The 22,950-nt window shown below is 42.0% G+C and overlaps 1 protein-coding gene across 8 annotated transcripts in view; it reads right to left on the bottom strand.

Annotated features, from left to right (window-relative positions):
• Positions 1 to 22,950, bottom strand: part of KLHL29 (kelch like family member 29) — a 387,462-nt gene that overhangs the window by 327,175 nt on the left and 37,337 nt on the right. For 2 of the 8 annotated variants that reach the window (XM_072036500.1, XM_072036498.1), the window contains exon 2: positions 8,955 to 9,127. The exons of the other annotated variants lie outside the window; for them this stretch is intronic. The gene's annotated coding sequence lies outside the window, so the exon portion shown is untranslated. The remainder of the gene's footprint in view (positions 1 to 8,954; positions 9,128 to 22,950) is intronic. 8 annotated transcript variants of the gene reach the window in all.

Below are 22,950 nucleotides of genomic sequence, written 5' to 3'. Positions count from 1 at the left end.
CTGCACTTGCCAGGAGGAAGTTGAACAGCTTCCAAAATGCAGGGAAAAGCAAAGTGGAAGGCTGTGTCTTTAGAACAAAGCCAAAGGTGTTGAGCAACGACTGGCAAGATTAAGGGTTCAAGGAAGTTTTCCTTCCCGAAGCAGCAGGCTTCTTTGGGAAGGAAGACAAAGAGTAAAGAAAATAGGCAGAAGCTGGTCTCTGGGTAGGGAATGGCTTGTGTTTGCTTTTCTATATCATGCAGAGTCCTGGAAAGCAGGGAGCAGCTGAGGAATCCCTCAGGGCTTATTTCAGAGCTCCCCGATGCAGAGTTCATGCTGCAGCCTGCGGCAGGGACCCAAGGCACCGATCTCAGCGGTGCCATGCACTGTGCAGCACCCAGCTGTGACAGTCAGGAGAGTATTTGGAGAGGAAGGATAAAACCAAGGACACAGAGACACTTATTTTAGGTTAATTAATCAGAAAAGGTTTTATGCAAAAAGCTTTTACAGAAACCTGCCTGTGCAGACAAGCTACAGATCACCTGTGAAGCAGCCAATGCCTTAGAAATGCCCTTTATAAGCTGTGATGTATGGCAAACACCTGCCCCTATACCACACACCACAGCTTTGGGCAGGGGCAATGGAAGGGAAAAAAACAACTTGAGAGAGGCACAGCTGGAGCAAACACTTCTTGCAAATAAGGAAGGCAAAGGAAAGCAAATTGGGGGAAAAAAAGACTCCCATATAAACACTTAATAGGGAGCCTAAGTGGTTTTATAAGCAGTAAAAGAAGGGTTCTTATAAGCAGTGTATCTGGCAAAACAACAAAAAAAGTTGCCTTTCTCAGCCACAGCACAACTGGGAATTACAACAGGCATGGAGGGAGGGACAGGCTGGCATTCCTAAAGCTCTCAATACTGCTCAGGCTGGGGACTACCAGCTGTGCAGTCCCAGCATCTTGATTGCATTTAGCTATTCCAGCTCTACCAAGGAAAATCTCCCTACCACCTGCTCTGACCTCTTCTGTTGCCACACACTGTGAAAGTGGTTTAAAAAGGGAACAATGGTGGATCCCACAAGAAGCTACGTAGGCTCTGAAGTTATGCACAGCCACAGCCAAGCATTGCAGGCTGGGACAGACAAAAAAGTAATAATACAGGGCTGAAAGAAGGACATTAAGTCTTCATAACTCCACTTGACCTCAAACACCTTTTGGGAAAGGTTCACAGCTCTGTACAGTGTTGCCCTGTACAGAAAGATATTTTGTACGTTGACCCCGATCTATTATTTATTGCAGAATTATTATTTATTGCAAAATTTACAAATCTCTTTTCCCTACCAGAAAACTGCTAATCAGCAGGCTAAAAGGCTGCCGTGTCTGGAGACCCCAGAAGATCTGCAAGCTGAGAGGATCCTGGAGTGCTCAGGAAAAGCACAGGAAGAGAACTGCCTGTCCTCATCATGGTCTGAGAAAATTAACGTGATGCCACTGGGACTGTGTCATCACCTGAGAAAGGTGACTGGAGGGGAGGATGTCTGTAAACGCCTAATGTGCAAGTTATTTATATAACTATTTTGCAGTGGCACCAAATGAAAGCGTCATTGGATTCACCGTCTAGCAGCTCTGGGTTTGAAACGATAATTGCTGAATTCCTAAGACTACTCAGTATGTTTTACTTTTAGCTCCTCACAGTCACACTCATCTCTCTGAAAGCAGGCCAGCAACTATTAACATCTCTTCATCAAAGATTTAGGCAGACTGACAGCAACCCTGAGGTTATTCAGTGTAATACTTTTGAAAAAGTCTCCAAAAACTAGAACACTGACCCGTGCTTCAGCAAAGAGTTAAGGTGGCTAAATGGAAGAGGAACACGGTCTGAGCTTGGTACCCCTCTGTTCCATGGCAGAGAGGAATTAACTCCTCCTATGACATTACGTAGCTTTTGAGAAAACATTTGTGCTTTAGAACTGTTCGGCTTGCATGCCTGCATGGATAATCACTTCTTTAAAAGGAAGTACACATCAATAATATTCACGGGAAGCTTTGTAAGAGCTTGGCAAACGTTTCTGACAAAACAAAAAAAAAACTCAAACAGAAGGATTACTCACAAAATGCTACATCAACAACTCTTTTGACAGGCATCTGGATTATGCTGCTCTTCAAAAGGGAAAAACAAAGATGTCACTTCGAAGTTTAAATGGAAACAGTGAAATATGCTATTAAAAATATCAGATCATAAACAAAGCTATTTTTGCAAACTCAAACGCAATGAGCAATTATGGCAAAGTTTGCCAAGATACTTTACAGACACTCACTTTTTTTTTTTCCAAAAATACTTAGAAACGCTGCAAGATATACAGATATCAGAGCTTAATACGCACAGATTTATACACCTGGAAGATCAGACATCCAGCATCAGTAGCCTATCATGTCTTGTCTTTTTCTTCCATTGTCTTTTAGCTGATGCTTTAAATTAAGTTTAGGCATATACACCTGCCCAAATGAGCAAAATCATCAAAGAAAAAGGCAGACGCTTCAGGAGCTTGTCCTCTAAGAATGTATTTCACTCCCCCGAACCATGTCAAACACATTATTTCATTATCTAGACAACATTCATTTATGTGGTATTCTGTAGCAAGACTCAACCAGATAAATGTGATGATATGAATAGGACTTTTCTTACTCATTCTAAGTTTATTTAATTTTTATTCCCCAGGAAAAGCTCAAGGAAAGCTACTGAGATGCGTGGAGTTCAAAAGAGATGTGCATAATATTCACATGTAAAAAAGACTGCTGAAAAGGCTGCTTATTCAAACGAATGCAGGGTTCTCATGTATCTGCAGCGTGCAGTTCAAAATTGTTCACCTGAATAGTGAGGTTTCTTTGAAGACAAATGCATACAGTCTGGTAAAAGGGGCAGATTTCCTTAAAGTGGAGTCGGCTTCTTCACAATTCATTGAAGTCCACTGGCTTTGCTGGAGATTTGATGAAGGTAATAAGAAAGAACATGTGTTGAAAGATCTTTTATTTCCTTATTGAAGCAAAGACTAGCAAAGATACCTTTTTCTAAAAGGGTTTGAAGGCATTGGAATTAAAAGGCTGGAAAGTTTTAGGACAGGTTGACTAATGTATCTTCTCAATTCCAGTGCTTCACTGAAGCAGCTGGAGAGACAAGCATTCAAAGCACTGAAGCGTTTTAGGCTAAGAAGGCCTCAACTCCTTTGACATCATGAACCAGCTTTCCATGGTTCAAGATCTCCTGCAGATATTTGTCCAAAAAAAAAAAAAAAAAAAAAAAAAAAAAAAAAGAAAAAAAAATCAATAGAAAGAGTAGAAACAGAACAAACCTGTTGTTTTGCCATGTGCAGATGTTTTTATTCATGAATCAGGTAGCACAACCATTGGCAGGTGGTATGAAGACAGACGCAGAGTGTTTTTTGTAGTGCAGGAGGAATGCTGTCACACAGGAGGGGTCCTGGTCCCCAGGACAGGAATAGACAGGGACAACAGCCAGGACAGTTGCTCTTCCAAGGAAATAACAGGATTTGCTGTGGCTCATGTGAAACCTTGCACAATGCGAGGACAGACTGAGCAGACAACAGGAACCGCACTTGGTTCACAATGTACCAGCGACAGCAGGGAGGAAGAAAAAACCAAAAAGCTCATTCTGTTGGGTCTAATACTGCAAAACGGGAAGGGAGCTCACAGTATCAATTGCTCAGAAAGAACAGCCTGTACTCAAAAAGGGCAAAAGCAACAGTTTCGCTTACAATCTGAATCAACATGGCTATACCCCAAGAGAAAGCAATAGCCTCATGCGATATTTAAGAGCAAAGTAGGCTGGAAAGGGAAAAATATAGCCATGGTGGTAATGTTGCTACAGGGTGGTATGGCCAGCAACATCCTTGTATCCCCCGAAGGTTTTTAAAGCTGAATGTCCAAAAAGAAGAGCTGCAAGGATGACAGACAGATGTCACCTGATTCCTCAAATACAACCTTCATTTCTGACTCACTTTGGAACAAGTTGACCACAGAACAGAGGAGCCCTAACCTCTTCTCAGGACCAACCCTATTTGCAGACTAGATAATCTCAGCAGCCCTCTTTTGAACTTAGTCTGATCCTCTTGCAAATAAAGCACAGGACTCAATTTCTTGCCTTGTTCAGGAAGAAAAATTATAAGAATCCTGTCATGATTACCAAATTTCTAGAGATGCCTTGGGGGAGTTGGTGAAAGGTTTTAGTAATTAATTATTCCTGCTGTCAAAAACCTGTTTTTTTCTTATTATGAATTTTCTTGGCTTTCATCTCTAGACAATGAATCTTGTTATATTTTTGTTCAACAGACGGAAGAATCTTCCCTTCTTAAAGTTTCCCACGTAAAAAAAAGTTAATCAGTTCTTTCCTTCACGTGGACTAGGGTAATGAACGATTGCAAGAAACCCCAGTGGGTTAGAGACATGCCCTTCCACCCCTAAGCTATCACCATCACTCTTCTACCATCAAACTCTTTGAGATGTAGACACAACTCAACCCAATACTCTAGGAACATCTGCAGCAGGGTCAGACCCAGATTTAGTACAGCCTCCCTGAATTTCTCCCATGGATGTACACAAATTGCTGAAAAAGGCAACCCAAGAGTTTTGTCCCTACAGGCTCACCTTCCTCTGGCATCAGCTCAGGAGGGGAGCAATAGCCCTCTCCTCCTCTCCACTGACTTCAGAGGGAGCCTAGGACAATCAGGTTAGAGTAAGACACCAACTTCACAAGGCTGAAGTTGGGAAAGCTCAATTTCATCGCTCACATACATCACATCAAATTATTTTGTGCTAATTTCTTAATCAAAATGGTGTTATCAAGCCAAATGCCTTATCATCTAAACTTGCAAACACGTTAAAAACACCTAATAGACATCAGGTTAGCTTGACAGGATCTATTTTCTATAAGCTCACGTTGATTGGCACTAATTATATTTCTCTTGCTCAATCCTTTATCAGCGGTCCCATTTATTATACCCCGAATCAATATTAGGATGACAAGACTCAACATCTTGCACCTTTGAGGCACAGATCTTGGCCACTTTTCCAAAGCAATGAACCTGTTTCCAAAGCTGACTGCCAGCAGCACACTGGCATGATGGAGCTCTTAATCTCCTCTCTCCACCTCCCAGTTACAACACTAAAAAAAGATCTGTAGCTTAATTTGTCATCCCCAAAGAAACAGCAGAATAAACAGATCGGTTACAAAAGATCCCCTTTAGTGAAAGGGAAGAAAGCAAGTGAAGACAGAAAAGGAAGTGTGGGAGGTGAGCAGGTTACTGTCAATCAAACTTTTGATTCCATGAGAATAATTAGAAAAAAAAGTAATTCCTTCACAGCAAGAATTCGTTCTCCTGATGTTAATTGTTGATTTTAGCATGTGTGACTATCACAGAATTCATTCAGTTGAGTGAGGCAATCGTGCTGTTCAAACCGAGCTGCTAGATTTAATTTAAGAATTAAGTTACGTAAAAACATGGGTTTTAGGCTCTTTACATATGGTGCGGAGAAACTTTCATCAGTGGGTAGCCAAAGAGCTCACCTTCTGCAAGAAGGGTCAGCAGCACTCCAAAACAGCCCCGACACACAAGGTGAGCATAGGGAAAGAATTTTCCTAGAGGATTCGCATTTTCCTGGCAATCACTTAAGTTCAGTTATGTGTAGGGACACCACAGCAGTGCTAGCTCCAGCTCTTCCCAGCTCACAGGCTGTATCAATAAGCTTGGTGTTCCATAGCTACCTCGAACGAGGATGAGAACAGGTCACTAAGTTACTGCTGTCTTCATGGTGCTTTGACCAAACGTGAAGAGACGTGAATATTCCACACAAGGAACTGAATCGCTTCCCTTGACATGCTTGTTTATAGCTCTGACTAGAGCATACTTGAATTCAGCAGCCACAAAGATAGCAGAGAGCTTGCTTTTGTTTCACAAACCAGCACCAGCGCAATCAGGAAGGTATTAATTTAGAAACCCTCAGATAGCACCCGTGGAGAAGACTACGGTTATTTGCCTTCCAGCCCCAGGCAGTGTCCTGCATCCTGTCATCAAATGCTTTGAATAAGCCCATTGCACGCCTGCTTCTTTACTTAGGCAGTACGTACAATGAACACACTCCAGCTCAGGGAATGCTGCCATTTACTTCCATGGCTTTATCCTCATACCTTGAGGGTGATGTCAGGATTAGTATAAAAGCCTTCTCCTCCACAGCTCCAGCTCTCTGGTGATACACTTTCCAAGGAACAAGCTCCTCATTCCATCAGCATCCTCATCTGAATTCTCCTTACCCAGTGTAAAAGAGGTTTTATGGTCCTTGTTTGTCATACACACAATTCAGAGACTCAAAACATTGACTGCCTTCATACAGCCAGCCCAGATGACTCTTTGGTCCTAGACCACATCCATTTCCCTTAGAAGCTATGCAACCTCAACACCATGCTATGGGCACATGATGTTGAAAAGAAGGCCTATCAAAATTATTTCATGTTGTACTGTGGCACCTGCAATGGCACAGATCCAGTGATGTGAAAGGCCTGTGTAAGCTCTGAAATTTTCTAATGAGCCAAGACAAGTCAACTGAAGGTGCCTGTGCTACAAAGGCTTTCCAATGTGTTGGCCTCTGATCATCCACAAAAAGGGAAAATAAGTTATGAGTAGAAGTGTTCATTGTTACCCGTTTAACCACATCCTCCTCCCTTGCACTAAATACCACTAGGTGCAACAGCATATTAGTTAGTACCTTCTGACTACATTACCTCAAATTAGATAAGAGGCGATGCCCACAGGTTGCTCATATCAAGTATCTGGAGCATGGAGGTCACAGTCCAGCACAGGGCCCTCGCTGAGGTGCTGCTGGTGTGAGCACACATTCCAGACACTTCATTTTCCAGGTAGCTGACTGTCTTTAGTAAAAATCACCTCGCCGTAACAAAAAGCAACACCCCCCTCGCCTGCAGAGAAAAGACATCTGTCCCCATTTCCAGAACGGTGGCTGAAAGGAAAGGCAGTCCTAATCAAAACATCGGGGACAGCGCAGGATCCCAAACTATAGCTCAGTCTGTACGAATCTCTGTTCAGCGCTGAACACACGACTTGTCTCTTTCTTTGGATTCTTTCTCCCAAACTACAATAGACAGCCCCAGAATTAATCTTTATGATTGCAAGGGTAACTTCTCACTATGAGAACAGTGTGGCCATGGGTTATTAATGAGGGTCCTGATCAAGTGCACATTCAGTCCAAATCATTTGCTAAAAAGTTATCCTCCTATAGGCTATATAAATACATAATACATCTACATTAACCTGTGTGACACTGAAGCAGCCTTTCCAGCAATCTGGCCTACTTTATCTCCAAAGTAGACTCTTATACCTCATTTGAGTGAGTGAGCACACATTTTAAATAATGATGAGAGACTCCAATTTTCACATTTTCATGGATGCAGTGTCAAATTTATTTGTAATAGGATCATCTATTATCTGTCAGTACTGAGCAAACTAGGTGAGAAAATAATGGTTAGTAGTACATTAAGGAGTCTACCTGGAATCCTGATCAAAATTAACACAGGGTAAATGGAGTTGTTGAAAAGAAAAATATTACTTGCCAATTGCTTACTTAATGAAGCCTGTTACTTCAGGTTTAAAAAAAAAACCTTCCTCCAACCATTCAGTTTTAAACATGGAATATTTAATCCACTGAAGCACACTTACTACAGTAGATCTGTTTATGGCAATGTTTCCACCAGTGCCGGACAGCAAGAAGAGGAAATGGTGTTATGAAGTCATGAGAGAGATCACAGAAGTTGGGAGCTTCACTCATTTGGCCCTGACTTTACAGCTTCCATGTGGATACATAACACTACCTCTTGTCCAGATGTTCCACAGGAAAAGCAGAAAGACTGGTGTATCTCCATGTCCATTTTCTCGTCTCCAAGGTATAAATGGAAGCGAACAAAACCCAGACAGACTTATTGACCTAAGGTTTTCCTTCCTTCTAAAGAAAAAAAAAAACAACAACAACAAAAAACTATCTCCTTCTTAAACAGGGAAGACAAAGATACCCACGTACTTGCGTGTACCACTGTAGCATCAATCTCTTCTGAAACTCAATGCAGTAAACTCCCACTGGTAAAGGTGTCACCTCCAAATAACTTGGTCTCTTACCCCTTCTGGATGTGCTGGAATAGCTGCTAAATGCTGACATGGGCTAATTGATTTGCTTCACCAGATCCACCCAAAATCCTGTGATGGCCAAAGGATATGACTAGAAAGAAGGTAGGGAATCAGCCCAGTAGAGGATGAGGCTTAAGCTGAAGTTGCAAATTCTACCAGTGGAAGTGTCCTAATACAAGCACACAATCTTTTCTTTAGTTTGCTCACAGCATATTCAAGTGTGGAAAACAATAACCAAAAAGAACCAGATAGCAAATGGAAGCTTCATGCTTTAAGAATGATGTGAGATGTAAAGAGAATTTTGTTTGCTAATACTGGACACATTACAATGACTCCCATTTATGGCAGAAATGCTTTTAGTGGCTACAACTGAAATAATTCTAGATGTTCACTAAAATGGAAATACTCTTACAGGAGTAAAATATTTCTCTCTCCTTCCTTAAGAAATAACCCAGTGAAAGCATTTTGCCTGTAAGCAAGCATAATCAAATTCATACTAAGCTGTATTAAAATAAATATTTCCCAGTTTCGTAGGATTAAAGTATAATAATTTCAGATGTAATTTAAGAAGTCATAATATTAAAACCTAGATTTAATATAAGGGTTTAGACAAAGTTAAGTGATATCAGTGAATTCTTTTCAAAATGTAATAAGTAAAAAAAATAACACCCTAAAATTATAAAAAAAAATCTCAGTGTCTCCTAGCCATCTGAGGTCAATTCAACCACACTTGTACATTTAAACATCATAAAGCTTAAGTATATACCTACATATATACTTTTATAACTGCTGAAGTGGTACCAGTTTTATCTGTTCTTTCTGTATCCTTTCCCACGAAGTCATAGTCTTCAGTATTGGCTGCACAGAATTACTTTTTTTGATTGTTTGTCTCAACGCAGCCAGCAGTTGTTCAGAGATTATTTTCTGTACTGGGACCAATTCACTGAAAATAAGACCAAGAAAAGTTAATTTCTCAGTCACAGGCTAGAAACAGGCAACCAAGTGGGATAGAAAGATATTACAGCCAGACTTTATAGCCTTGAAGGCATGGGGACATATAATAACCAGTTTAGGTCCCTAGAAGTACATACAAGTGTTTTTGGAAAAGCCTCATTACAGCACCTAAGTGCATGGACACTAACAGTTTGTGTTTATGTAATTCTTCTTGAAATCAATAAAACTGAAAAACTCTTAAAACCTAAAAGATGCACAGGTTATAGTGCAGATTGTGACCAAAGGAAGACAGTTTCAGCAAGCTTTATAAGCTTACATCCATGGTGTTGATATGATTTAAAGGCCGCTTCTGTGTGGGTTCTTCTCTACCTGACCTTGAAAGCTTTCAAGACTGTTGTGTGCTCATATGTGCCAGAACTGCACTACTCAAGAGTAGCTGGGTTGCAATCTGGCTCTGCAATCCAGAAACTAAATAAAGCAGCACCCAAATCCTGCGAGGGATCCAACTCACTCCAACCTGCATAAAGCAAAGACATCAAAAGAGGAAGAGTCCAATCTGCATGTAGCATTGAAGACACCATCAGAAGAGGCAGAATAAGACATTGCTTGTTAGTGGGATACGCATGAGAAAGCAGGGAGCACCACAATTCTCATCCCTCTCATACACCAGACCGTGGTCTTGTGCTATAGCCATCAGGTTCTGCTGCTCCAAGCCGCTAGTGCTGCCTCCCTTTGTACCTCCTGTAACCCTAATTAAAATGAGTAACTACACTGGTCACAGGCACCCAGAAAGAACATCCAAATTATGGCTTGTTGCCATTTAAGATGAATCTACTTTAAAACATTGTAGCTCTTAAAAATGTCTTATTACTTAGTCTTATACATATACTATACTTACACAGAGTCTTAAAGCCTAGCAGTATGTAGAGCTAGGAGTATATTATTGATTAACAAAGAGTTGTATAGATCTAAAGTATTCACTTGCAAGACACTTGAATTATTACTAACTAAAGAATATTATGGACATAAATTAGATGCAATACAGAGCAAAAATAAATCAGCTACTTAAATGAAGCTACTTGTTTAAAATCCTAAATAATTTAAATCCTAAGACTTCAGTCACTTTGATTTAGAGCATTTTACCTTGACACACTCTCAGAGCAGAAACAGAAACATGTAGTAAGTCACGTCTAAAATAACCAGGTATATCAGGACAGAGTGAGACTGGAGCTATGCTGGAAAGGAGGAATGGTTTGAGAAACAAGCAAGGCAAAGAAGGTGTTGGACAGGATGTCGATGAGAAGCAGCTTCATGTTAGGTGGTACAGGAGCCCATTAATCAGCGGAGCAAGGGCTGGAAGGGAAAAGAAGCTTCTGGATGAGCTGGCACTGGAGCACAAGTGGCCTGTGTCAAATCCCCAGGGTTAATCACCATCCCAGAGACATGCCCGAGGAACAAAACGTGCTTTTGCTCAGCACACATGACGGCTGACAGGTGAGAGGAGGTATGCAGCTCTATTTTGAAGGTTTACATGAACACTTAATGGGCCGGAAAACAAAAACCATTCACGGAGTTCTGAATTATTCAGTAATTTCTCTAATTATAAAGTGACTTGGAGCACCGCTATTGTTCCAGGCAGTCCTTCCCTATCAGGGCCCATTGTTTAAGGCGGCGCGTTCGAGCACTGCGAGCTCCCGCACACCAAGGCAAGGTTCTCCCAAGTGTCACTTCTCCCCAACCATTTTTCCTCCAGCAGGTAATACGCACATTATCTACGCTGACCTCTCCTTAATTTATAATACCTCCATGTCATAAACCAATTATCAGCATTTGACACGAGCAGCACTTGCTAGTTTGAAAAGCAATTAAAATTTAGGAGCTGTCTCTCGCAACAAAAAAAGCATTCACAGAAGTAGCGCTACAGAAGAGCTGCGACATGCAAGCCATCATTCTAATTCTGCCTCTATCAATCAAGCTGGGTCTCGCTGAATAGCGAGACTCAGGCAAGCAAACAGCAATGTTTATGAGGTGCAGCTGGTGGTACTTACGTTAACAGCAAAAGCAGCATCAGTTAAATTAACATTCTTCATTCTTTCATTGCTCATTATGGTTTGACAGACATACCCGCAGTCCACATAAATGACTTAGAGCAAGAGAGCTGTCTAGCATCCTGCCATGAAACAAGACCACCTAATGGGAGCAGCCACTGTAATTAAAACTCTGGAAACCAAGATTTATACTAGTTTGAGGATGCAGTGGTGGGTATTATGACCTACTTTAAGTTTATTAAAGGAATCGTGAAAGCCTGTACCATTACTCTAGTGGAAAAAAAAAAAAAAGTCGACTGTTTGTGATATTTGTCCAATAAGAAGGACTCGGTGTTGTTTTAATCTAGGAAGCATTTGTGTTGTTTCAGGTCTGAAGATGCAGGGGAAGAGCGAAGAAAAAGATATTACTTAAGTATTAACTAATCAGCTTCCCCAGGAGAACGCTTTTCCTAAATCTTACTCGTTCAAGTTCACAAGACTTTCTTTGATGGGGAAAAGCAGCAACTGGTTCTACTTAAAAATTTACAGCCACATTTAATCTCTTGGATCAAGAAAAGTTAATTTCATCAATTCAAGGCAGTATTTCATGGAACTCGAAGTGTCAGAGATGAATAGACTACCAAAAATGGGGTGAAAACCCACAAGAGTTTTAAAGTACGTCTAAAGCCCCTGAATTAGACCTGACAAAGTAATAGAATGCACTCAGGCTGCAATTCAAGCACATTAAGGAGGAATTAGCATCAGAAAAAAAAAGTATGTTTAAAAAGAATAAATAAATCACACGGACCTGCAGTTATAGTACACCTTTAAAACGCTGTGTGAAGCTTAATACTCCTGGTTATTAGGCACAGATTAGATCACGAACAATGATTCAGCCTTCGCAGGAGGGGCTGCTGCGTGCAGGAACCTCGTGGTGCCGAGGGGTTCAGCGGGTGGAAGTGAGTGCCCCTGCTCCCCAGTGGGGCTGCGGCACCGCGAGGTGTGCCAGGAGCCCGCTCACTGGAGATTGGATGCCGGGCAGGCAGGCGTCCAGCATAAGCTCGGGAAATGCTGCGGGGAGGAACAAAAACTTCAAATCTGGCACCCTGCAGGGAGGTAAGCCCTTGCTTTCAGCTTCCCAAACCCGATCTCCCTACTGGAGTTAGCGCCTTGTTTCATCTCCCTTCCCCTCCGCCAAGAACAATAAGGAGGGTGAGATTTATAAGAAGAGTGGTATTTCCCCCCCACCCCAGCCCTTATACAGTTCAAAAGCATCATTCCCTTTTCTCCAGCAGCTCAGTGGTTGAAGCACTTGCCTGAAGCGTGAACATCTGTGGTTCAATTTCCTCCACTGAGATCTGTAAACCCACCTTCCATCCCCTTTGTGACCCCAGGCTACCAAGACATAATTATGGGGTGGTGCTGGACACTGCTCACCCCTCCCTGTTTGGTGACTCTCCCTGTGCCTAATATGGCACCAGAAGAAGGCAAGCCTGTGCCCACAGCCACCGCTCCCATACAGGGCAGAAACAGCTCATCCACCTCACACCATACACACGTACCTGGGCATGGGGCAGGGAAAGCCCTCGGCCAAAGTTGTGCCCAGGAGCACACCAAGTGCACAATCCCACTCAAGCTTGTGCCCTAGCCCTTTTTACCAGTACAGGTGTAGCCATGTAGAATCAAGATAAGTTTAGTTTAAAATCCAACCATCGAAAACAACGCCAGTTATGTATGAACTAAAGCGTGCCTCCAGTGGCGACCAGTGGGCTGGCCTAACCCTGTCAGGAGCCCTGCTGCCCGTGCTGCTTGCACTGGCAACTTCATGCAAAAAGCTTGGGGGCAGGGACCCCAAAATTTAACAAACCTCATCTGTTGTGACCAGCTGCTCTATTCCCTGTGAAATATTCATACTTCTTGCATAAGCTGTATGAATTATAGCAGTGAGTGAGTTAGCTAAGGGCATATCTACAACATTTAAGAGCTCTTCTTCTTGTACCTCCCCTGTGAGGAGAAGGTGAGAGCTGGGGCTGTTTGGCCTGGAGAAAAAAAGGCCTCCAGGAGTGGGGGATTTTATTTTTAATATTAGTAGGGAGGTACAAGGAATACAGAGCCAGGCTCTTTTCTGTGGTGCCCAGTGCCAGGACAGGAGGCAATAGGCACAAACCAGAGCACAGGAGGCTCCCCTGACCATCAGGCAGCACTTCTGTGCTGGGCGGGTGCTGGAGCCCAGAGAGATTGTGAAGTCTCCACCTTGGAGATCTTCAAAAGCTGCTTGGACATGGGCCTGGGCACCCTGCTGGAGCAGGACCTCGAACCAGAGACCCCTTCCAACCCTGACCATTGTGTCAGGACCCCGCTCTTACCTGCTGTCCCTGGGAACCTCGGCTGCTCCTCACCCAGAGGACTCCATCTTACAGCAACCAGCTTCCCAAGACAAAGGGCTAAGCAAAAACCCCCAGGGAACTAGTTAGTGCTTATCTTGTTTTCTTCACTGGTACCACCAAACAGCTGGGAAATGACTCCTATTACCCCAAGGGAGCATACACAACATCTCCCCAACACTCCCACTCAGGGACTCACTTACATTGAGAGCGTGCCAGGGTGACAGCCTCTTGTGCTCACATGAGACTGCCAGCAAATTTCCAGTGAAACAAATGAATTAACACACAAAAAGTTCTTCAGGGTCTAGCAGCTTCTGGGAAGCCTCTTGCAATACTTCTTGGATGGCTGCAAACCAAACTAGATACAGAGACCTTCACTCCCACTTGTTCCACAGAAATCCAAACACACATTCTGCTGAACGGGGGTGTAGTTTTGCTTGTCCCATGAGGAATTTATAAGAAAAAATATTTCAGAGAACTAGTTAAACAATTTAACCGGAACAAGACAGTAAAACTTTAGCATATTTCCCCAGCCAGAACTGATACACTCTGCTTCCTAAGAATATGTATTTACTTGGAACTCTGTTGAAACACGTAGATGATATTTGCCATCCACAGGAAGACGAAGCAGAGAGCCACATATGTGAACACTGGAGATTTAAGTTTGCTGCAGATTACATTGAAATTTCAGTGATCATGTGCCAGAAAACATATATATTACATATATATAAAATTATATACACACACATATTTTTACTTACATCGGTTTGTAAGATGAGATAATTCCCTGAAAGTCTGCCTCATCTGTACCTTCTAAGCTCTGGAGATGCCACCACTGATGAGCCGTTCTGTTTACCCACACCAAATCAGTACAACTTCTATGAGAAAAATTAAGATAACCCAAACCAAGTGGCAGGGAAAAGACAGAACCCACGCTGAGATATAAGGTCACCTCACTGTTTCCAGTGCCTTTGGACCTGATCCCAAGTTCACAAGCATGAAACACCTTTTCATTTATTTTTAAGGAATGTTGGATTCTGTTTAAGAAGTCCTTTTTGGCTGTAAAAAAAAGCTACTGGGTAACCTCAGTAACTGTTTTATGGATACTTACATAGTTGAATTAATAACTCAAGTTGTAACCAAGCAATTAACTGATTAAGGATCAGAGATGCTTTTCTCAAGCAGGTTTTGTTTCTTAAAAACAATCCTCACTTCATACATGCAGTGGCAACTAAGCCTCAGCCTTCCATTCTTTATGATTGTAAATCGTTGCTGTTGAACAGAGATGAAAAATTCTGCATTCAAAACTTCTCCAGTTACTTAATTTTGTGAAATGCAAGCCCAACAAAACACATTACAGCTTCTCACAGAGCAGAAGTACAGAACATGAATCAGCTATTCAAATTGAACTCTTATAACCTAAGAGACAAAGCTTATACGCAAAGCAGCGCACACTTTTTTTAAACCAGGTGCAAGCTTGTGAAAACGTGTTATCTTGTTGCTAATAGCGATCACCAACTGGGATTTGATAAAAGGACAACTAGGCTTAGCCTACTTCAGAAAGGGACTCATTAAAAAACAGGAGAAGAAAAGAAAAAGCACTCAATGTAACAAACAACAAGAGATTATCCCTTGCAGCAGTCTCCACCTGTGATTACAGGCTTTAGCAGTAATATGTAACACTGTCCACGATCCCAGGGAATGCTGAAGATGCATGCCTATACATTTTTAAACTGTAACTCCATAACACATAAATGAAGAAGGCATTCAAATGATATTCACATTGTATTCTGAAGGCATTCTTAAAGATTATTATTATTATTATTTTTTTTTTTTTTACGATTTATATTTTATACTGCAGAAATCCAATAACAGGAGGAGCCCTGACTCTAAGGAAGCCAAGTGATCTGGTCAGTGGACTGAAGATTATAGATCAGCATGCCATACTACATTACGTAAGCCAGTATCATTTAGGACTTCCTATGCAGACAAATTTCACTATTGAAATAGGCAGGGATATTTCCCTACTATGAACACAAAGCAAGATCTAGAAGACAAAAATAAAGTAGAAAAAGTTACTGCCACTGCAGCTCTCAGGAGTACACACTGAGTAAAAGGACTGACCACAACCAGGCAGAGGAAAGCATCTAGCCCAGCAGCATTGAGAGGGATATCATTTAAAATTTAAGTGTTGGCCAATGGCCCCTTCCTAAGGACCTGCACCTCAGCACTGCACAACTAACTTGAGAACACCATGGGAACTTTGAGCTACACCAAAGGTTGCAACTTTCTCCAGCACAGGCTAACCCAAGGCAGGAAGGTCAAAGAGCAAGGATAAAATGAAAAGCAATCCAGTTGCAGTGCTGCATACCCACTGGCTTCTCGCTTACCCTCAGCAATGAACTGCAGACTCCGAAGTGCAGCAGAGACACCAAGAACAGCACTTAGGTCAATAAACCAAACAACATTGCCACTGCAATGAACTGTATGCTGAATGAATGCCTCAGAAACAGTCTTTGAAGAAGTTATCTGGATACTGAAGCTCTTAGAAGACAGTTCTGTGAATGGACACGTCAGGAGCAGCTGAAGATGCTACTACCCTCTGTCATTTGTAATCATTATCTGCCAAGTAATGGTTTTATCTCTATTGTACTGCACGAGCTGCTCCTCGCCTGGGTTAGTCAAATCACCTTCAATGACTTCTCAGGCTGGGCTGGCGTGGCTGGCTGATGGAACTGGGTACCAGAGTGCTCCCGCCTCCTCTTTTACCAGCAGCACAGCATCACGCAGCTGGGGAAAGCGTGGAGGAGTGGCAGTAGCATATTCCAAATGCAACAGCAATTTCCAAAATGAATGCTACTCTACCAGCTACAATTATAGCTCTCTGGGATACTAGAAATCAACAAGGTCAAAAGCTATACAAGTAACTAAGAAAACAGATGAGTCTGTTCTCAAAATTCACAACTTATGCCAATGTCTAGGAGTGAGTTAAAAAAATAACTAAATATACAAATTCATCATAGGCATGATGAACGGGGATGGGAAAATGGTTCTCCCTCCCTGCAGAAAGAGCAACATTAAATTAGGACTTCTAATGCTGAAAACTGCTGAAGGACTGGGAGCCAATTAACAGCCAATTTCTCCAAGCTGCATTTCAAATGTGATATAGGAAAATGACAATTATAGGATACTGCACACCAGACAACTGTGCTGATGAACTCACAGCATGCTACACACAGTGACAGTGTCCTCAGCCATGACATCTGCTTACACTGGAGAGTCCTGACAACTAGAGAGAAGAATGAAATTGCTAAGTGTGGTTGAAAATATATTTATATATATACACTTACACACACAAATATACATATATATACTCATACGTGTGTGTATACACACACAAAATAAGAATACATCTACTAATAATAAAAAGTCAGGGTGGCATGAGACTGACAGAATCACTCTGGGGTTTCTTCTTGGTGGAATATTCATTCCCCTAGTAAGATATCTACCCGTAGATCAGATTAAAAACCTGTCTACTGGAATGAAAACGTAGCTCAACTTATCCAGGATATTAAAGTGTGTAGTGCAGCTGATATCTGATCTGATCACTTCATGCAAAGCAAGAACAAAAAACAAACTTTAAAAAGATGAAACAAGAAATACCAAGTAAAAACCATGTTGGAGGACCAAGTACGATTACAGCGGCAATTTCAGATCAATATCAATAAAAGATTTTATGGACTGTAAGATGCATATCCAACAATTCAAAATTGACATGTTGTAGGCTCTACACCAACCGCTTCCCACAACGGAAGATAATTTTGGAGATGCAGAGATCAGAGGTGAGGATATATTCTGTGCAAGAAAAGAAAGACGCATTCAACTCCTCACACACACCTTCAGAGAAATAAGCAGCTCATATCAGAAATAAAAAGAAAAAGCAGTTTCAAAACAAGAATTACATAGTCAATCAAAATAAACAGGAAAGCTTTTGAAATACGCTAATGTCAAATACCATCTACGATCAGGGGCATGACCCACAAAGCTGCTATCACCTACAGTGACGACGTAAAAACTGTCACCAAAAGAGCATAGTGGGGCAGATACCCACGAACTTCTGAGGTGCTAACCCCACCAAGCCCATTTAAAACACACTGGCTTTAACAGAGAAATTAAACACTTGGGGCTAAGCAGCTTACTTCCCAGAACAGACAGTGGCATGAAAAATACAATAACAGCAGCTTAAGGGAAGGCTGCCAGTGAAAACAAACTCAGAAAGTGTTGAAACTCTGGGATAAAGAGATGACCAAGAAAAAAAATCCCCTAACTCTAAGTTGAGAAAAACAGGGGGACAAAAAGAGGCAAATTAAGGTATACTCAAAATATCAGATACATACATATGTTTTAAAACACATTATGTTCCTTTCCACAGTGAGCAGGAAGTTTCCTCCAGCATCACCTTTACCCTGGAAAAAGGATGCAGCAAGTCACGCCTCACAAGTGAAATGCTCTCCCAAGTCTCTTTTCCCTAACCATACACATCATGATGTCCCCACAGAAACCTACTGTTAGCATTATAAAATAAAACAAAAGTAAAACACCATTGTCAGCACATATTCTGCACAGTTAAACTAAAATGGAATTCAAACAAATGGTCTTAAAATGGTTAATAATGGGAAAAAAAAATCCCCCATGCTTTCTGCCCTTTTTAAGGCACTACCACAGATCTCACTGTGAAATGCATGAAGAATGATCTACCATTGCACTCAATTTAATAACACTTTAGAACATAGCTTGCTGATAAACGTATCTTTGAGAGGTACACTGGTTGAGATACAAGTAAAGAATAAAGTGAGCACGTGGGGAGAGTAGCATAGACCTGTCCAGTATAATTTTTTTCTTTAAGTATTTGAATTTTGAATATTAACTGGCTGTAAAACCTAAGGACAAACAGTCCCAAGTCAAACAAGGATGAAGACACTAAAAAAAAATTCACCCAATGTGTAAGTAAGAAACAAACCCACGGGGCCATGGACAGGACACACATTGACATGATCTGGTCACATGAGGTAGTACGAGATTTCACTGGAAGTTACTTCAAGCTAATGGGACATTTGAATACCTTTAAAAAGAAGTTTCTGGAAAGGATCTGTTAGAACGACTCCAGAGAAGGCCATGAGGATGATCAGAGGCTGGAGCACCTCCTACGAAGCCAGGCTGAGGGAGTTGGGGTTGTTCAACCTGGAGAAGAGAAGGCTCCAGGGAGGCCTTCCAGAGGCCTTGCAGTGCCTAAAGGAGGCCTGCAGGCAAGCTGGGGAGGGACTCTTTGTCAGGGGGTATAGGGATAGGACAATGGCTTTAAACTAAAAGAGGGTAGGTTTTAGGAAGAAATTCTTTCCTCTGAGTGTGCATTTCCTTGGTTCCAGACAATTCAGTTCATAATTAGCATGCAGATAACAGACCAAATTCAACAGCTCTAAGATTTGATGCAAGCCTCGGTGTTCTGAACGGTTGTTCCACTTCTTACCAGCACATCCTTGCCAAAACAATTTTATTCTCACATTAACGTAGGGATGCCTTTCGTCTTAAAAACACACTGGTTCATTTCCTAAGTAAATTGAAGATGCTGAGATCAGATAACATCTCTCATCGCCGTCCTACCAAGTGGTGAATGAGAACAGCAGCTCGCTCAGGGAAATTAGAGTGCTGTGTCAGAGGAAAGGCAGTTTTATCAGAGCTCCCACTCCTTCACCATTGCCTACACATCTTTTTTAGGATAAGAGCAAAACACTTCAGTCTCCCACCCCTCTTCTTCCCCCCAACTTAGTCCAGCATCTGAAATATAAATGGGAAGGCTGGAGCTGAGCTGCAGGTAGGTGCCTCCCGTACCCACACAGGGCCTGATGTTCACCGGTTGTTATTCAGTAGCATCAGTGACAGGGCTCCGCTTCCAGCCAGTGATTATATGTTACTGCTGAAAATTATTTTCAAAAGGACAGGTAAAGAGTAGGCCCAGGTGTTGCCTGATAAAATGATTACTTATAAAATAGATCAAAAGTTGAAAAATAGTCATCTGTGACAATACAGTGGCCTGTTTCTACAATTTATACAAGCCTGTCCACAGATTTCCCTCTGAGCACCTCATTAAATCTAGGCTCAAAAGCTAGAATTGAGTGCATTTATATATTTCGGCTGTGAATGCTGTCAGAATCTGAAGATAAACTACTTCTTCCAGACAATTTAGATTTTATAATATTTGTTGGTTTCACCAAGGATGAAAGACTGTTGTTGTTTTAAATCATTGCTTTGTACAATCTGGTTTGCATACATTTAACAGAGACATTTACAATCTGATCAGCACTGGGAGTGAAGAAACAAAGGTAACCCACAACTGGGTACTTTATACCTTGACACAAGGGCTTGATTCTCCCAGTCTCGCTTTTCCTGCGATTCTTCTCCTGATTAGATAACTTGGGAGCAGGGGTGGGGGCTTTGTTAAAGAGCTCCCCGCTCCTCTGCCTCACCAAGGGTAAGCTTCAACCCATTCATCTCTCAGTCCCACAATCTCATACCTTACAACACTCCTGGCAGGTACCCAAAAAACCACACGCATACACGCACAGCATCTTCTCCTGCAAAACAGCACTTCAGTCCAAAAAAAAAAAAAAAAAAAAAAGAAGAAATCAACACCACTTGGTCACATTTGAATAGCGAGTGACAGGTAAATTTAATTCCTTTTCAAAGGGCTTCAAGTCTCCATACTCTACTCCACGTGACCACTCCAGCCCCAGCTGCAGAGGTTGCCCAGGGAGCTCCGTGCTTAACTGCAGGTGCCCAAAGAGAGGTAAGAGACACAAGCTGTGGGGTACCAAACTTGTTTTCCTCTTGCCCCTCCAAAAGGGAAGAGTGGTGGGACCACAGACAACACTGCCTCAGCAACCCTTCTGTGACGATGCCAGGACAAAATGATAATGCAAAATGAAAGAGAGAGTGGGAAGGAAAACCCTTAGCTTCCCACCTCTCATATCACTTTCTCAAAAGAGCAGTCATTCACAGGGAAACACCACTTCACAAGTGCTCTGTCCTTGCTCATATTTGTTGCCTGCAATTGCTACAGAGAAATCAAAGTGTCAAAACACAGGACGCAAGACCCAGAAGACAACATCTTCAGTGTATTTATGAGTGGCCTGAGAACTGGGCTTGGGGCCAGATTCCTTGCAACTCAGGAGCATACTTACAGCTGGAGTTAGACAAAACTACTCGAGGAAAACCTCTTGTGCACCTCTTTCCTTGCAGGGACACCTACACTACTTTCTCTCCATGCAGCCAGCAGCAAGGTTGCAGCACATCACCTGAGCTCTGCCATTTGTCTCGATTTTGGTGGCCTGCTGGGACATCTGGGATCTCAAGTAGTCCAATCTGGGGACAATGGAAGCAACAAAGCCATGCAAACACCTCTTCTGGCCTTCCCTTTCCCTCAACCTGCATGAGAAGTGCACCTCAGTGAAGGTCCCTCCAGCCTGTGAAAAATGACACTGGCAACTCCCAATTGCTAATGAGCACTTACCCACGAGCCAAAGTGTAACATGAGATAGTTTATGATAGAGAAGAGATTAACTTAATTTGACCAGGTGCCATGAGACTTACTGTACTGAACCAAACCCTCATCTAGGCCAGTTTTTATATTCTAATACTTGACAACATTTTTTTTTATATTATAATAAAAATTTAAGACATGTAGATGTCTCCTTGCAGATCTCACTATTATGAAGTGCCTACATGTAAGTCTGGGCTGCAGCACTTCCCAGCTCTCAAGTCCTGGTTGACCCCAAAGATTTTGGATGCCCGCTGAAGAGCAACATACACTTCTGATGGACAACAGAACTGATTTTCTTTCTCTAGTTCATCTCATTTAGAAAACATTCAACCTTTAATCTTCCCACATTTGCTTTTCTTGTACGGTTACTTCTCTTCTTTTTTATCCCTTGAAATTTACTGGTTCATTCACAGAGCCTAATGTGGCACTACACTGCATTTCACATAGTTTTAATTAATAGCTTAACTGAGCTACTTGATGTTTAATACTGTGAGAGGTGACTATTTTCCTTCTTTCATAACTGTTGCTATGATATTTACAGTATATTTGAAGTAAGACTCCAACAGCCTACTTCTTATGACCTAAATATTATCCTTTCTCTATAAAATTCTAGAAACTAGCTCACTGAAAATAGCCAGAGGAAAGAACAGTCTCCCCATTTCAAAAAAAAAGAAAAAAGTCCAGACATTAAACTACGAAGAGGCTGTCTGTGAGAGTAAGCTGAAAAATCTCTCAGAAAAATTTAACCCATGATTCTCTTCAGCGTAAGGCATTCGTTTCAACTTGCAGTGCCAGTGAGAAGTTACTGTTCCTAGCATATATAATCAAACTTAATTTAAATTAGTACCGTTTGTATCAAAAAGATCAGTAATGATGCTTGTTTAAAGCACTGTCAAAGAATGATAGACCTCAAGATCTCCAGTGATTTTGCTGCAATGTGCTTATGCAAAAAAAAAAAAACACCATACAATGACAAACAGCCCTAGAGGAAAACTCACATACAGCAACCAGAGCTGCTGTACATTTACTGCCTATGTGAGACAGATGCAGTTTTTACAGAGCCAGCAGGACCGCTCTCAACAGCGGGAACAACAAGTCTAAAAAACAAACATCTGGACAAAGATAAACTATCGAAATTAAAGCCAGAATTTGCAGGGCTTCCTTTGTGACCTTAAAGGATTGGGAGAGGTTGGTCTTACAAACATCACCCAACAGGAACAGCCGCTCCCTCCTCTATGGGTGCTTTCATTTTGGTTAGCTTTATTATTTTCATGTTAAAATCATTCAAGACCAACCACTGCAACAGCTCTACCCCCAGAGCACAACGGGCAGCTACCGCTGTAAAAAGCCCGTCAAAATAACAGATGTAAGCAGGTGGGGGGGAAAGGCAGACCCTGCAAATAGAAGTGGCAACCAGCACCACGTCTGTGAGGTATTGTTTATTTATGTTTAATTTTGTCTTGCTGTTTTTGAGGCAAAACAAAAGAAGGGGGGAAAAATGGCACAGCAAGAGGGATGAGGAAAGGTTTGTTACCATAGGTTTCAGACAAGAGCCAGCAAAGGTCTTTGTGCGAGTAGAAAACTGGAGGAAAAGACACCAGAGCAGCATGCAGTGGTGCCATACAGCTGCCTGCATCCTCTCCCCAGCCCAAAGCCTCCATGGAGTATATCTGTCAGCACTTGCTGGGATAGCTTCCCTGGGATCTCCTTCCACAGCCCACACCCCTCCAAAGCACACAGCCAACCTTACGTAGTTCTCAGTCCTCCTCTTTCTGAAGAAACAGCATGTCCTTTGTCTCCCAGA

The sequence above is a fragment of the Anas platyrhynchos genome, chromosome 3, assembly GCF_047663525.1.
Source record: "Anas platyrhynchos isolate ZD024472 breed Pekin duck chromosome 3, IASCAAS_PekinDuck_T2T, whole genome shotgun sequence".
Taxonomy (NCBI): Eukaryota; Metazoa; Chordata; class Aves; order Anseriformes; family Anatidae; genus Anas; species Anas platyrhynchos.
The sequence above is the reverse complement of the archived record's forward strand: the minus strand, read 5'-3'. Positions and strand labels throughout refer to the sequence as shown.